At 39.8% G+C, this 15,868-nt stretch overlaps 1 protein-coding gene across 18 annotated transcripts in view; it reads left to right on the top strand.

Annotated features, from left to right (window-relative positions):
* ADAM22 (ADAM metallopeptidase domain 22) overlaps positions 1-15,868 on the top strand; it is a 203,045-nt gene that overhangs the window by 48,972 nt on the left and 138,205 nt on the right. The window lies entirely within an intron of this gene.

Raw genomic sequence — 15,868 nt, 5'->3', positions numbered from 1 at the left:
TAAATAGATTACTTCAATAATATTATCCCACAATAAATTACTACAGATACATATGGCTATAGATTGCAGATTTCAAGGAAAAGGGTACAAAAGAAGCAGTGTGGTGGAAGAAGCTTGTTTGGAAAGAAAGAGGATAACATATTGAGGAAGTATAAGAGATGAGAAACCATACAAATGGTTTTTCTTTTTCAGCTATTTTACATCTTCAGAGATGGTTTCAAGAAATCCTAGAGTTTCCAAGGTGCCCTAGGCCTCAAATTTCTATATTTTATCCTTTCATGATATCGTGGCAATTGTTCAGCATTTGTTCTTCCATTATATTTTTGAGAAACCTATTTTGTGTTTTTTGCAACCAGCAATCACTGTGAAATTAAATAGGAAATTCTGTGTCACTTGACAATTTTATATTGTGTATTTAATGTAAAATCTAGAATCTTGTATGAGTTGGAAAACAGAATTTGAGGAAGTTGTGTAAAATCTTTAAAATAGTGAACTTTGCTTCTCTAGTAAATGGCACAATATTGTTTCTTACCAACTGTCGTAACGATGGATTGATAAGGGCAAGTGACAAACTATGGCCCTTGGAAGTAGACATACTGAAATACAAAAATGTAAATGGATGAACACTTGCCTATTCTGGAAACATAACGGACAAAATCCTTCAAAAGATCTCTCTACACATTTTCCCTTTGCTCTCTAGTAACATCATATCTTCCTCCTGCATTTCTGGCCTAGATAAACTCATTAGGGTTTATAATAAATAGAATGACTAAACTGACCATGCCAAACTTTCATTTGGTTTCAAGGTGTTCTGAAAAATTGCCCCAGCAAACCCCACATTTGGTCCTGCAAATCAGGTAGTGAGATTTATAGATATTAGCGAAAGATGGTCTTATGGTTAAGGCAATGGACTGGGACTGGGGAACTACAGATCCATTTTCTGGTTCTGCCACAGACTTTCTTTGTGTCCTTGTGCACCTCCCTTAATCTCTGTGTCTCAGTTCCCCAGCTGTAAAAACAGCAGTAACAATACCCCCTTTCTCCTATCTTTTGTTTATCTTACCTATTTAGATTGTAAACACCCTGGGTGGGACCTCTGTAAGGGATTGTCCACAAGAAATGTTATTGTGGACAAGCCACGGAGTGAACCTATAGCACTCTAGCCTGCCACACACTAAATTGCTGTGTGGACCCCACTAGCACACACTAAAAGTTATGTAGTGCGTTATCACCTATGCTTGAAAGAGCAGTACGTCAAAGCACACTGTGGAATTAATAGGACCCAGTAGCAGGGTCAACGTGGCCAATTAGTGTGTGGCAAGTTACAGCACTGTCGATTAGCATGCCAGCTTGCTGCACACTAATTGACCATAAACACCTTACTATGTGTATGTACAGCACGTAGCACAATGGTGCCTTACAATTATTAATAGGACTCATGGCAGCATGGTCTAAGTACACATATATGCCTTTGCTTGAACATATATATGGGTTTTCTGTGCACATTTTTAAGCAGATAGTAATACATACAGCCATGGGTATGACCTAGTTGTTGACTGTGGAAAAAGAACTTAATCTGGCCAGGGAACACATTGGACTATATTTCAAAAAGTGTTTTTCATATATACCAGAAACATTGGAGAGCATGGTCTGTTGTTTTTCTGCATTTTATAGGCTTATTATTGCACGTTGTTATATAACTGCAAGGCTGATAGAAAGTTATTTCTCTGAGGAGGAGAACTGGTCAGTCAACAATATATGGAAGTGCAAAGATATTTTACACTTTGTTAGTAATACATGTGGACTAAGACAAAGTCATGTTATTCTGGGAGGACTCTGAAAATGAAATGTTTCGTCTCAGGAATCATATAATAAATGCAGTAATTAAATACAGCATTGATTACCCAGTAGACTTTTATTATGGTATATGTAGGGATGACCAATCTGATTGCCTTCTATGATGAGAGAATTGGCTCTGTGGATATGGGGAAAGTGGTGGACATGATATATCTTGATTTTAGCTAAGTTTTGATACAGTCTCCCACAGTATTCTTGCCAGCAAGTTTAAAAAGTATGGGTTGGATGAATGGACTATAAGGTGGATAGAAAGCTGGCTAGATTGTCGGGCTCAACAGGTAGTGATCAATGGCTCGATGTCTAGCTGGCAGCTGGTATCAAGCCGAGTGCCCAGGGGCCAATTTTGTTCAACATCTTCTTTAATGATCTGTATGATGGGATGGATTGCACCTTCAGCAAGTTTGCAGATGATACTAAGCTGGGGGGAGAAGTAGCTATGCTGGAGGGTAGGGATAGGGTCCAGAGTGACCTAGACAAATTGGAGGATTGGGCCAAAATAAATCTGATGAGATTCAACAAGGACAAGTGCAGAATCCTGCACTTAGGATGGAAGAATCCCATGCACTTCTACAGGCTGGGGACCGACAGGCTAAACAGCAGTTCTGCAGAAAAGGACTTGGGGATTACAGTGAACGAGAAGCTGGATATGAGTCAACAGTGTGCCCTTGTTCCCAGGAAGGCTAGCAGCATATTGGGCTGCATTAGTAGGAGCATTGCCAGCAGATCAAGAGAAGTGATTATTCCCCTCTATTTGACACTGGTGAAGCCACATCTGGAGTATTGTGTCCAGTTTTGGGCCTCCCACTACAGAAAGGATGTGGACAAATTGGAGAGAGTCCAGCGGAGGGCAATGAAAATGATTAGGTGGCTGGGGCACATGACTTATGAGAAGAGGCTGAGGGAACTGGGCTTATTTAGTCTGCAGAAGAGAAGAGTGAGGGGTGGGATTTGAAAGCAGCCTTCAACTACCTGAAGGGGGGTTCCAAAGAGGATGGAGCTAAGCTGTTCTCAGTGGTGGCAGATGACAGAACAAGGAGCAATGGTCTCAAGTTGCAGTGTGGGAGGTCCAGGTTGGATATTAGGAAAAACTATTTCACTAGGATGGTGGTGAAGCACTGGAATGGGTTACTTGGAGAGGTGATGGAATCTCCATCCTTAGAGGTTTTTAAGGCCCGGCTTGACAAAGCGCTGGCTGGGACGATTTAGTTGGTGTTTGTCCTGCTTTGAGCAGGGGGTTGGACTAGATGACCTCCTGAGGTCTCTTCCTATCTTAATCTTCTATTATTCTATTTTTGATTCTACTAGCCTTTAAAAAACTTTGAAGCTAGACCTTAAAGAAACCCTGCCAACAATACTTATATTTTAAAAGTCTGCTTTACCTCTCAGGTTTTTTTTAAAAATTCTTTAAACTAATATGTTACCATCTATTGATTGTTGCTTTTCTCAAGTTTGTCAAGTGCATACCTTGCTGGGGGATATATTAACACTGATTTCAATTAAAAATTATCTGATTTCTTTATAGATTAATCACCTTAACTTGTTAAATTTTATCATCTTCTCTGGAAATGTGTCCTCTCAAAACCACTTGGGGAGGGTTAGGAAACAATTATTTTGTGAAGGCTTCTTGGACAGATTCTGTATCAAATTTCAGTATAAATAAATTGTCATTAACTATTTAATTTTTTTATCCAGGCTACATCTTTTCCTCAATCTCCCATATACACAATCTCTGAAACAACCAATAAGTATAAAGAAGGGAGCAAATCTCATTGACTGTCTGGTTAGTAATGTATCAGAGTTTTAATGAACTTCCGCACAATATTGGCAGATGATCAAATGTATTATAAGGATCTGGCCTTGAGAGGTAGAGTACCCACTGCTTCCACTGACTTTCATGAGAGTTGTGATTATTCAGCACTTATCAGACTTATATGGAAATCTAATTTCAAAGGAAAGAGAAAATTTAAATCAAACTTTATTTATTTAATTGATTACATTTGTTTATTTCATGAATCCATGGGAAAATCTTGACTTTGACCAATTCCATAAGACTCCTGCAAGTGGAAGCTTGCAATCAAACTCTTGGTTAATTGTTTAATTCACTTGGATATAGCCAAAGTTTGTCCAGAAAATCTAAAGAAACCATGTATAATAATCTGGTACTATCAAACAAGGTGATTTATATCAGGAGTTCTGAGATCATGTGGTCCTTCTTGACAACTACCAAACTGATCATATATATAACTTCCTATTGGAGACATTTTCATTTAAATTTTTTATGTTCTTTTTCTCTAGCCTTGGCTACAGTGAAGATTTTAAGCAATTCTCCCAAGTGCTCTCGCTGTGTTGCTAGCAACAGCAGAAGGCCAGTATTTACCACAAATTTGTCTAGACCTTGTCTGAGCATGGTGGAAACATGGTGATAAAAATACTGGGGGATGGTCTGATGTAGCACTTTCACAATTACTATCACTGGAGGAGCTTGAACTAGAGCACTTGCTAGGAGAATTCTTTAAAATCTCCCAATGTCCTCTTCTCTCTTCTACCTCCTAGTAAAGAAACATCCGAAGTGTATCATCTTGGCCTTCACTAGAAAAGTTAAAGATCTTAGCTATATTTTCCCCCTTTTTTTACTGATTCTTTATTGCTGTCCCTTTGCAAATTTTTTGCATTATTTCAGCCTTGGTATTTACACCTTTCTCCCACAGACTTTTATTATGGAATCTTCAGGAGTGTTTGTTTCTACTTAATCGGCATTCTGCTTAATCATGCAAATAATTTTTGAGAACCGCTAATATTTCTTATGAGACTGGAATAGCCACGTACCAGGGAGAAATAGGGCAATTACTATTTTGTCCTTGAGTGGAGAGTTGGGATGAACTATTTAAATTGAAGAGAAGCCATAACGGGGATCTTTCATTATCTCTGAGCCTCAAGCTATTGTGGAAAAAAGAAGCTGGTTATGTGCAGACAGGTCAACACTTAATTGGGGCAGCAGGAATGAAAAAGGCCCTTAAAGTTTACTTTCAAAGGGAAAAAAATGTGGACATTTTACTTTACTTTGTGGAGAATAGAGGAGGCCTGAAGGGGCCCAAGTGAAATGTTTTTAAAATCCTTTGTGAGTCACTCTGAATTCAATGAATGGACAACATTTTCTCGCCACTTGGCACCAGCAGGGTGGATCCCATATTGCCAATGTGATCCTCCTTGGGAGTGCATGGAAGTAGGGACTATCACGTCCGAACTACCATCCCTTCCAGCTCCCTGGCACCTACCAATGATCCTCCTCTGGAAAAAGACTTGGTGAGAATTAGCTCTTCTTCACACTGTTGCTCCCAACAGCCCTATCATATTTCTGCATTAAAATCTGGTTGTGAGTTCATATGATTTAAAGATGCATTAACATCCTGTAAGTGCATTCTTGGCTGGTAGTGAGCAGCCCATAGGGTGACCCAGCTAAGGAGGGAGCTGTGCTGCCATGGGGAGGTGGCCAGTAGGAGCCCACAGAGAGAGTCTGGAGGCTCTTGTCTCTGCCGCTCTAGGGGCTTCTTTCTACATACATCCCTAGGATATGCAAGGGCGGGAGCCACTCAAAGGGAGCCACAGAAGGGCTTAAGGACGTGCTGTGCAGGAAACTGCAAGGTCAACCTCATTGAGTTTTCTTGTCTGTCTGTCCCCCTTTCATAAGGCTTCTCTGTGGGAGGGGACATTCTGGCCCAAGGAAAGATGACCCAATGGTCAGGGGAGTCTGACAAAGTGGTATCTGATTTGGAAGATGCATATCATAGAACAGAGGTTGTCAAGGACTCCATGCTCTGTCTCTCTTACTGCGTGTAGATGGTCTAGAGAGGAAGAGAGTAGACTGTATATTAAGTATATGATTATTCTCATTCCTGCCTATGCATTCCACTTGCCTTACCTAAACCTAAAAGCTTGTTTTTAGTCATGGAGTTCATGTTTTCTGTATTCTATTTCAGACTTGTGAAAAGTGTAAAGTAAATGTCAAAGATAAAATGGAATAATTCTTCTCAATGATATTGGGCTAATAATATTTTAGGGTGAAATTTGCTCATGTGCAGAGTGCCAGCACAAGGCTTATGTGATTAAGTTGTGCGTAAATGCTGTACTGATCTTTGCATTGGGGTGAATATCACCCCTAATAATCCTGTGCTTTCCATAATATCAATTATGTAGTTTTTAAAAGAAACAACAAAATAAATGTGAAAAACCCATATTACTGGAATGTAAAAGTGGGATTTAAATTTTCTAAAGCAGTCTCCAAAATTTGGGGCACAAAACTGCAGGTGCAATTATTTGTTCCCGTAGTTTCATCCATTTATGCACTGATACTGCAATAAGATGCATGTAGACGGAAATCTGAGTTCAGAGCCTGTGTGGTCCATCTGAATGCATCTTACTGCAGGACTGGGATCTTAGGAGTCTACTCAATTGTACTGATAAATCAAGTAGTCACCTAGCTGGGTGCAATATTAGAGGCTGGGTTAAGACACACCTCAAAGTCAGAAATTAAGACATACCAGATTCAATCATGCCTTTTCCATTCTTAACACTAATTGGCAATGTTTTATTTTGGTTCAATAAACTTGTCCCTATTGGGGAGTCCATTATGCCTTTAGCTGTAAATAGTCTTTGATCTACTATTGGAACATGTGGTCAAAAGCATGAATTTGTTTCCACTGCTGTGCTTGAAGTAGACAAATTTACTTTGCATCTAAACTTATGGAAAACGTTGAACAATTTCCCATGTTCTGAGCTGGGCATACACTTTTTGATACCAGAAAATTTTCCTTCCTTCAGTGCAGATGAAAACAAAAACAAAAAGAAGAAAAAATTGTATTCATAGGCTTGATCCCCTTACAACTTTGAAAACAGTCTGCATTTTGACAGCAGTAAAATTGATATCACAACGATGGCTAGAAATGTGTCTCATGTCAGAGTGAATTACTTGTCTTTCCAAACTCAAGTATGTAGTATTATCTGAATTACCTTCTTCTTGCATAATATATTCAAAATGATGCTAGAAAAAGAACTAACCTTCAAAGAATATGCAACTACAACAATATCCAAAAGGCTGGTGATTATCTTTCCTCAAAATGTTCCATATATCTTTTAATTAAAGACAGCACTGTTCTGCCTGCAAGATGGAGGACTGTAACCTTCTCAGCAATAAACTCTTTCTTCAAGTAGGTTACTGCAAGCTTTTCAAAAAGTGACTAATGCTTTTGGGAATCTCCAATTTTGGGTGCCCAACTAGAAACATCTTAAACAGACCTGATTTCCAGAGGGTGGATTCTCAGCACGTTTTGTAATTCAGACCTCCTTGAGGTGTCTCGGGCAGCCAAAAAAAAGAAGAAAAAAGAAGAAGAAAAAAGGGAACCAGGAACCACTAGTTACATAAGAACATAAGAAGGCCCTACTGGTCAGACCAAAGGACCATCTAGCCCAGTATCCGTCCTCTGACAGTGGCCAGTGAAAAGTGCCCCAGAGGGAATGAACAGAACAGGTAATCATCAAGTGAGCCATCCCCTGTCACTCATTCCCAGCTTCTGGCAAACAGAGGCCAGGGACACCATCCCTGCCCATCCTGGCTAATAGCCATTGATGGACCTATCCTCCATGAATTTATCTAGTTCTTTTTTGAACCCTTTTAAGGTCTTGGCCTTCACAACATTTTCTGGCAAGGCGTTCTACAGGTTGACTGTGTATTGTGTAAAGAAATATTTCCTTTTGTTTGTTTTAAACCTGCTGCCTATTAATTTCATTTGGAGACCCCTAGCTCTTGTGTTAAGAGAAGTAGTAAACAACGCTTCCTTATCTACTTTCTCTACACCAGTCATGATTTCTAGACCTCAATCATATCTCCCCTTAGCCGTCTCTTTTCCAAGATGAAAAGTCCCAGTCTTATTAATCTCTCCTCATACAGAAGCCGTTCCATACCACTAATAATTTTTGTTGCCCTTTTCTGAACCTTTTCCAATTCCAATATATCTTTTTTGAGATGAGGCGACCACATCTGAACACAGTATTCAAGATGTGGGCGTACCATGGATTTATATAGAGGCAACGTCATATTTTCTGTCCTATTATCTCTCTCTTTCTTAATTATTCCCAGTTTGCTTTTTTGACTGCTGCTGCACATTGAGTGGATATTTTCAGAGAACTATCCACAATGACTCCAAGATCTCTTTCTTGAGTGGTGACAGCTAATTTAGATCCCATCATTTTATAGTATAGTTGGGATTATGTTTTCCAAGGTGCATTACTTTGCATTTATCAACATTAAATTTTATCTACCATTTTGTTGCCCAGTCACCCAGTTTTGAGAGATCCTTTCATAGCTTTTCGCAGTCTGCCTGGGTCTTAACTATCTTTAGTAATTTTGTATCATTTGCAAATTTTGCCACCTCACTATTTACCCCTTTTTCTAGATCATTTATGAATATGTTGAACAGGTTGGTCTCAGAACAGACCTCTGGAGGACACCACTATTTACCTCTCTCCATTCTGAAAACTGACCATTTATACCTACCCTTTATTTCCTATCTTTAACCAGTTACCAATCCATGAGAGCACCTTCCCTCTTATCCCATGGGAGCTTACTTTGTGTAAGAGCCTTTGGTGAGGGACCTTGTCAAAGGCTTTCTGAAAATCTAAGTACACTATATCCACTGGATCCCCTTGATCCACACGCTTGTTGACCCCCTCAAAGAATTCAAAACAACTTTTGAAAATCTTCTTTCCTCTTTGTTTTAGTCAGTGATTTAGACCCAGAACAAACAGAATCTTGCCCTCAGCTGAATCTCCTGCTGCATTTAAGAAAGAAATATGTCTCATACATAACAAATAGGTGTGACCCTCTGCCAGGTATTGATGGCAGGAACAAGGGCTGGGTTCAATAAGTCTGGGGGAGCCTTTCTGAAATAATGAGGTGTATGATTCAAGACAGCATACAGAGCTGTACTCCCACTCCCGGCAGCAGGAAATTAAAATGTAACATTCCTGGCTACCTTTCCAAGTATTTTCTTCCCACTCACAACTCCTTTGTAATGTGAAACTTCAAAACCTTTTCTCTGGGAAAGCATAACCATGTATTCACAAAAATTAAAATTAGTAAAACCTGAACATCTATAAGGGACATGGCCCATCCCACAGTCCCATTTAATTTACCCCACTAACAGCCAAGAATTCAGTTCCCACCCACATAAACATAACTCAAACCTGATTAGATTCAGTGGTGGTAAAGTGTTTATTAGGATTTTAGCTCTCGCCTGCCTGTTGGTTTCAGTCCAGCAAAGCCAGCAACACTAAATCCTGTTTTACTATACTTTGCCTCCACTGTTCTGGTTCTACAGAATCACGTCCACTGCACTGTTCCTGATCTGCTCCTGCAAAGTCAAATCTCCAGTCCCACCCCACAGAATCCACTCAGCATTATTGGTCAGGCCCTACAGAGTGAGCTCTACACATGGTTCCTAATCCAAACACCTGGTGTCTCAAAGAGAGTCTTTCAGGTCTCTATCCTGCCTTGAATTTTGGTTCTGTACCTAGATCCCATTACCTTTAGCTCAGGGAGACCCACTTTCCTCAGGCTATCATTTCACAGTTTCTCCCCTTCCTTACAGTAAATACACTTATAGGCACCATTTAATATAATTTACAAAAAAACTCCACACAATACAACATACATACAACATCCCACAAATGCTCTGGGGTGAATTTAAAATATGTAAACTAAGTCTGATGGAGCTAGCTTTCTTCCTTTCTCCTATAGGGAGAAGCAGAGTCTAGCTAACCCAGCTATTAGAAGAGTTCTTGCCATTTATTTCTGTTTTGTAGCCAAGTTCCAGGAGCCCTGTTCATGACACATAAGATTATTAACTACATCCAGGTTCAACAGTTTTTAGCTTTCAGTTTACCAACAAAATCAACTGAGTCAAAATCCTTCCTGATTCCAGATTACCCCAGAATCTTTTTATTTTATATTCTTCTGAAGGATTTATCACTTTCCATTCTTGTGTCGATTTTTATCTCACGAGGAAATTTCTGTGCTCAGACAATGTTTAGTTGTATGTGAAATGTGCATTTATTATGCAGTTGTATCTTCATCTTTATTCCCTCTCCTTAAGACTCAGCATCTTCTTTATAGGCCTCAAAACTTGAAAATGCAGATGTTTTTGAATGGTTTGTTTTGCTGTCCAAAGGAAAAGAAGCATGTTCCAGTAGCTAGAAGGCTAGCTGGAGACTTGGTTCAAGTCCCTGCTCTGCCACAGACTTCCTGTGTGACCTTGGGCAAGTCACTTAGTCTCTCTGTGCCTCGGTTGCCCATAGGTAAATGGGGATAATAACACTTTCCTACCTCCTGGGGTGTTGTGAGGAGAAATATATGAAAGATTCTGAGGTGCTCAGATACTATGGTAATAGGGGACATATAGGTGCTTAACAGAGATACTAAATTGAAGAGGAAGTGGAAGAAGTTGGTGAAGTCTCACATGCTACAATAGTCAAAGAATCTCAGTGGCTTTTACAATTGTAAAAGAATCTCAGTGGCTTTGGGCTCAGTACTCTTTCCATTTTCCCATTGCAAAATAGAGCTATTTTTAAACTCTTATCTTTTTAATAATGCATAAGATAACAGTAGACATTCATAACGCTGGTAAAGCATGCAGAAGCCTCAGAAATAGAAAATCCTATCCAAAGTGTTTCAGGGAGGGGCTTTGAGGGAAGCAGGAAATATGTCTATTTATACAGTTCCAAGTTTTTGTTACAAGGCTTAAATTTTATAGCTGACTTTTTGTTTTAAAATCAGTATTTTCATTTGAAATGTGCCTTCCCAAACAATATTCATGAAAACCACTGACAATGACAATGGTTAGAGAAGTATATGACCTTATGTACCATATGTGCTAAGAGAAAAGAGCATGAAATAAAGAAACCTGTATTTATGTCGGGGTGGTAGGAGGTAAAAATTACGAACGTGATTTTAGTTCTCATTACTGGTGAGCTTCAGCGTCTCCAACCCCTGACTTGGATGACCATGCCACTTTCCACCTGAGAAGTCTACTCTTCAGATGTCTCACAGTTTGATTTAGAGAAGGAGCAGAGCTGGAAAGTTTAGAAGTGTTCTGGCCAGAGGTTTTGGTTCTGACCCATTTCTAATGGTAAATGGATGTAGTATTCTATGAACCATCCCAACCAATTGAAAGGCAAAGCTACTATTTTCAATAGTCATTACTAGTCGTTATTTACTAAAAAGTAAACCTGTAGGCATTATAATGCTTCTAGGTGGGGTGAAAGGAGAGGAGAGGAGCACAATTGCACAATTTTTAGAAATATAATAATCACTCATGCAATCGTCTTCCTTATGCCTTTTGCCTGTTAGCCAGATAGTAATATTAAATATTCATGCAGACTGAAAGATAGCTAGCACATTCTGTTTTGTTTTACTAACACATATGGAAATAATTTCTATGCTGATTTTGTGACTAATTATACTTCTTTGCTGTTTGTTTTTTCACACATATTTATTTTCATATTTTGTATACTATATGGCTGAAACAATTAGCTAACTGAGCATGTAGGAAATTTTTAAAATTGTTTTGGTAAGGATGATTTTTCCTCTCTCTAAATTTCCAAGAATCCTCAAAAGGGAAATGTTTACTACCACCATTATTTGGATAGGAAAAATTAATAATAGTTGTCTGTTATTGCTGCCTTTTAACTAACTATAGGTAATAAAAAAATAAAATATATACCAATAAATTCTTCATAGTTCTGTAATTGATACTAATAAGAAGAATAAGCTAACCATCAATTTGACACAACACTAGATAGTGACAAAATTTGTAGTACTTCTTGTTTCATAGTGTCAAATGATGTGAAACTGTTGGCTATAAGATACTGGATTCTTCTTTTGGATTCGCTGACTTTTTTTTTCCCCCGGTGAAAATCCATCGTGTCTGGTTAAATCATAGTAATGAAAGGTAACCTGTATAGCACATATTATAGTTTTTCAGAATTATTGTTTATGCCTCGTCATTATGGAAAAAAGAGTGAGTCTCAACCTGTACCTGTGTTATTTGAATAAACACTCTTCAGTGTACAGCTTTGGTTACTCATGAACAATAGTGAGGAAGGTTCCTGATCAAGGATCCCAGGTTCAAATCATAGGCTCATAGAAATGTAGGGCTGGAACAGATAGTGAGAGGTCAGCTAGACCATCACCCTACTTTCAGGTTGGACCAAATATACCTGGACCATCCCTTACAGATGTTTGTATATGTGTTTTTAAAAACCTTCAGTGATCGGAATTCCATAATGTCCCTTGGTAACCTAATCCAATACTTAACTATTTTTTGTAGTTAGAACATTTTTCCTAATATCTAACCTAAACCTTCCTTGCTGCAGATTAAGCCAATCACTTTTTGTCCTATTTTCAGCTGGACTTAGAGAACAATCGATTAGGGGGCTGGGCTTCTCTGAATAGGGGTCCTATAAAGGTAGCCAGCCAGTCAGGCAGCGGCACAGACAGCTGCAGCAGCATAGGAGCCAGCAAACAGAGCTGTAAATGGGGGAGTTTGTGTGGGAGTTTGTAAGGGGAACTTGGAGTAAAGACTAAGAGAGCCAGGCAGAGGAATAGACAGGCTAGTGAAGGGAGTGTGTGGTAATTTGGAAGTGTTTTGGTGCTCGTTGGGGGTTTGATTTGCTATGGGTGGTGGTGGTTTGGTTTGGTTTTTGTTTCCCAGACTAACAGAATTTAGGTGGGAAGGCTGTGACAGACACAGAGGCAGCAGTGGTAGTGACCCAAGTAGTGGAAGACACAGTGAAGATGACTGGATGTAGAAGCTGTGGCATGTACATGATCCTGGAGGGGGTACCTGAAAAGAATTTTGTTTGCATGAAGTTCTGCCTGATAGAGCTGATGGAAGAGAAAATGCGAGGATTGGAGATGCAGGTGGAGACTCTGCTTGAGTTTAGAAGGGGGTTCGAGTGGATCATTGAGCAAAAACATGAGGTGGCTGAAGGGAAAAGCTCAGACTTGCAGATGGAAGCAGGACCAACGAACTCTGAGGGGAGACTGCTGGGTGAGGAAAGTGCACAGTGGAAGCATGTGACTAAGAGAACCAGGCAGAGGAAAAGATGGGCCAGTGAAGGAGAAATAGAGCTCAGGAACAGATTTGCAGAATTGGAAAATGAACAAGGGGCACAGCAGGTGGTCACTGAAGGTGAGAGGGCAAGAAAGAAGAGAAGAGCAGCTAGTCCTATAGGAAGAGGGTAAGAGTCAATGGAGTTAACACCAAACATGAGCCCCAGGAAGATACGGGATGGGTTGCAGAGGATTGCAAGGGACAATAGTAATCGAGAGGACGGGCAGCCAGATGGAACAGGGGATAGACTGGAGAATCACATCATCGCCAGGAAAAGGCTGGTCTATGTGATTGGGGACTCATTACTGAGAAGAATAGACAGGCCTGTAACCAGAGCTGATCCAGAGAACAGAAAGGTGTGCTGTCTGCCAGGTGCTAAGATATGGGATGTGGACCTGAGGCTGAAGAGGATCCTAATGGGAGGGAGAAAGAATCCATTGATTATCCTTCATGTGGGAACAAATGATACAGCTAGATTTTCACTGTAACGTATCAAGGGAGACTATGCCAGGCTGGGGAGGATGCTTAAGGAAATCGAGGCTCAGGTGATCTTCAGTGAGATTCTACCTGTTCCTAGAGAAAGGCAACAAAGGTGTGATAAGATTATAATGCTCAACAGATGGCTCAGGCAGTGGTGCTATAAGGAGGGCTTTGAGATGTATGGCCACTGGGAAGTATTCATGGAGAGAGGACTTTTCTCTCGGGATGGACTTCACCCGAGTAAGGAGGGAAATAGACTTCTAGGATGGAGGGTGACATAACTGATCAAGAGAGCTTGAAACTAGGAATTCAGGGGAGATGGTTGGGAGATGTCCAGGTAATCTCCATTCCATATTTTCTCTTTGAGAGGGAAGAAAATGAAGTAAAAAAGGATACAGCCGTGGGTAGGAGAATGGACATAAGCGGAAGGGCAGTGTACATACCAATCTAATAGGTAATATTGGTGGTAGAATGTCTGTGCCCAATCGGATAAACAATGTGAGCAAAGCCAAACAGCAAAAATTAAGATGTTTGTATACTAATGCGAGGAGCCTAAGTAACAAAATGGAGGAACTAGAACTACTGGTGCAGAAAATGAAACCAGATATTATAGGGATAACAGAAACATGGTGGAATAGTAGTCATGACTGGAGTATGGGTATTGAAGGGTATGTGCTGTTTAGGACAGACAGAAATAAAGGCAAAGGTGGTGGAGTAGCATTGTATATCAATGACGAGGTAGACTGTAAAGAAAGAAGAAGTGATGGAATGGATAAGAAAGAGTCTGTCTGGGCAAAAATCACATTGGGGAAGAAAACTACTACAGCATCCCCTGGGATAGTGCTTGGGGTGTGCTACAGACCACCGGGATCCGATTTGGATATGGATAGAGACCTCTTTAATGTTTTTAAAGAAGTAAATACTAATGGGAATTGTGTGATCATGGGAGACTTTAACTTCCCAGATATAGACTGGAGTACAAGTGCTAGTAATAATAATAGGGCTTAGATTTTTCTGGATACAATAGCTCATAGATTCCTTCACCAAGTAGTTGCTGAACTGACAAGAGGGGCCCCGGATAATCTTCATCCAAGAATATTAAAGGAACTGGCACATGAAATTGCAAGCCCTTTAGCAAGAATTTTTAATCAATCTGTAAACTCGAGGGTTGTACTGTATGACTGGAGAATTGTTAACATAGTTCCTATTTTTAAGAAAGGTAAGAAAAGCGATCCGGGTAACTACGGCCTGTTAGTTTGACATCTGTAGTATGCAAGGTCTTGGAAAAAATTTTGAAGGAGAAAGTAGCTAAGGACATTGAGGTCAATGGTAAGTGGGACAAAATACAACATCGCTTTAGAAAAGGTAGCTTGTGCCAAACCAACCTGATCTCCTTCTTTGAGACGGTAACAGATTTTTTAGACAAAGGGAATGCAGTGGATCTAATTTACTTCGATTTCAGTAAGGCATTTGATACAGTTCCACATGGAGAATTATTAGCTGAGAAGGAAAAGATGGGGATCAATATGAAAATTGAAAGGTGGATAAGGAACCGATTAAAGGGGATACTACAGTGGGTCACACTGAAAGGTGAACTGTCAGGCTGGAAGGAGGTTACTAGTGGAGTTCCGCAGGGATTGGTTTTGAGACCAATCTTATTTAATCTTTTTATTACTGACCTTGGCACAAAAAGCGGGACTGTGCTAATAAAGTTTGCGGATGACACAAAGCTGGGAGGTATTGCCAATACAGAGAAGGACTGGGAAATCATACAGGAAGATCTGGATGACTTTGTAAACTGGAGTAAAAGTAATAGGATGAAATTTAATAGTGAAAAGTGCAAGATCATGCAATTAGGGATTGTCAAGGTTCCTTCCCCACTCTGAACTCTAAGGTACAGATGTGGGGACCTGCATGAAAACCCCCTAAGCTTATTTTTACCAGCTTAGGTTAAAATTTCTCCACGGTACAAACTATTTTTTGTATATTACAAACCTTTTGCCCTGGGACTTTATTGCTGCCACCACCAAGCGTCTAACAGATATGTAACAGGGAAAGAGCCCGCTTGGAGACGTCTTTCCCCCCAAAATCCTCCCCAAATGGTACATCCCCTTTCCTGGGGAAGGCTTGATAAAAATCCTCACCAATTTGCATAGGTGAACACAGACCCAAACCCTTGGATCTTAAGAAAAAGCAATCAGGTTCTTAAAAGAAGAATTTTAATTGAAGAAAAAAAGTAAAAGAATCACCTCTGTAAAATCAGGATGGTAAATACCTTACAGGGTAATTAGATTCAAAACACAGAGAATCCCTCTAGGTAAAACCTTAAGTTACAAAAAGACACAAAAAAAGGAATATATATTCCA

The sequence above is a fragment of the Dermochelys coriacea genome, chromosome 2, assembly GCF_009764565.3.
Source record: "Dermochelys coriacea isolate rDerCor1 chromosome 2, rDerCor1.pri.v4, whole genome shotgun sequence".
Classification (NCBI taxonomy): Eukaryota; Metazoa; Chordata; order Testudines; family Dermochelyidae; genus Dermochelys; species Dermochelys coriacea.
This window is presented reverse-complemented; position numbering and strand designations above follow the sequence as displayed.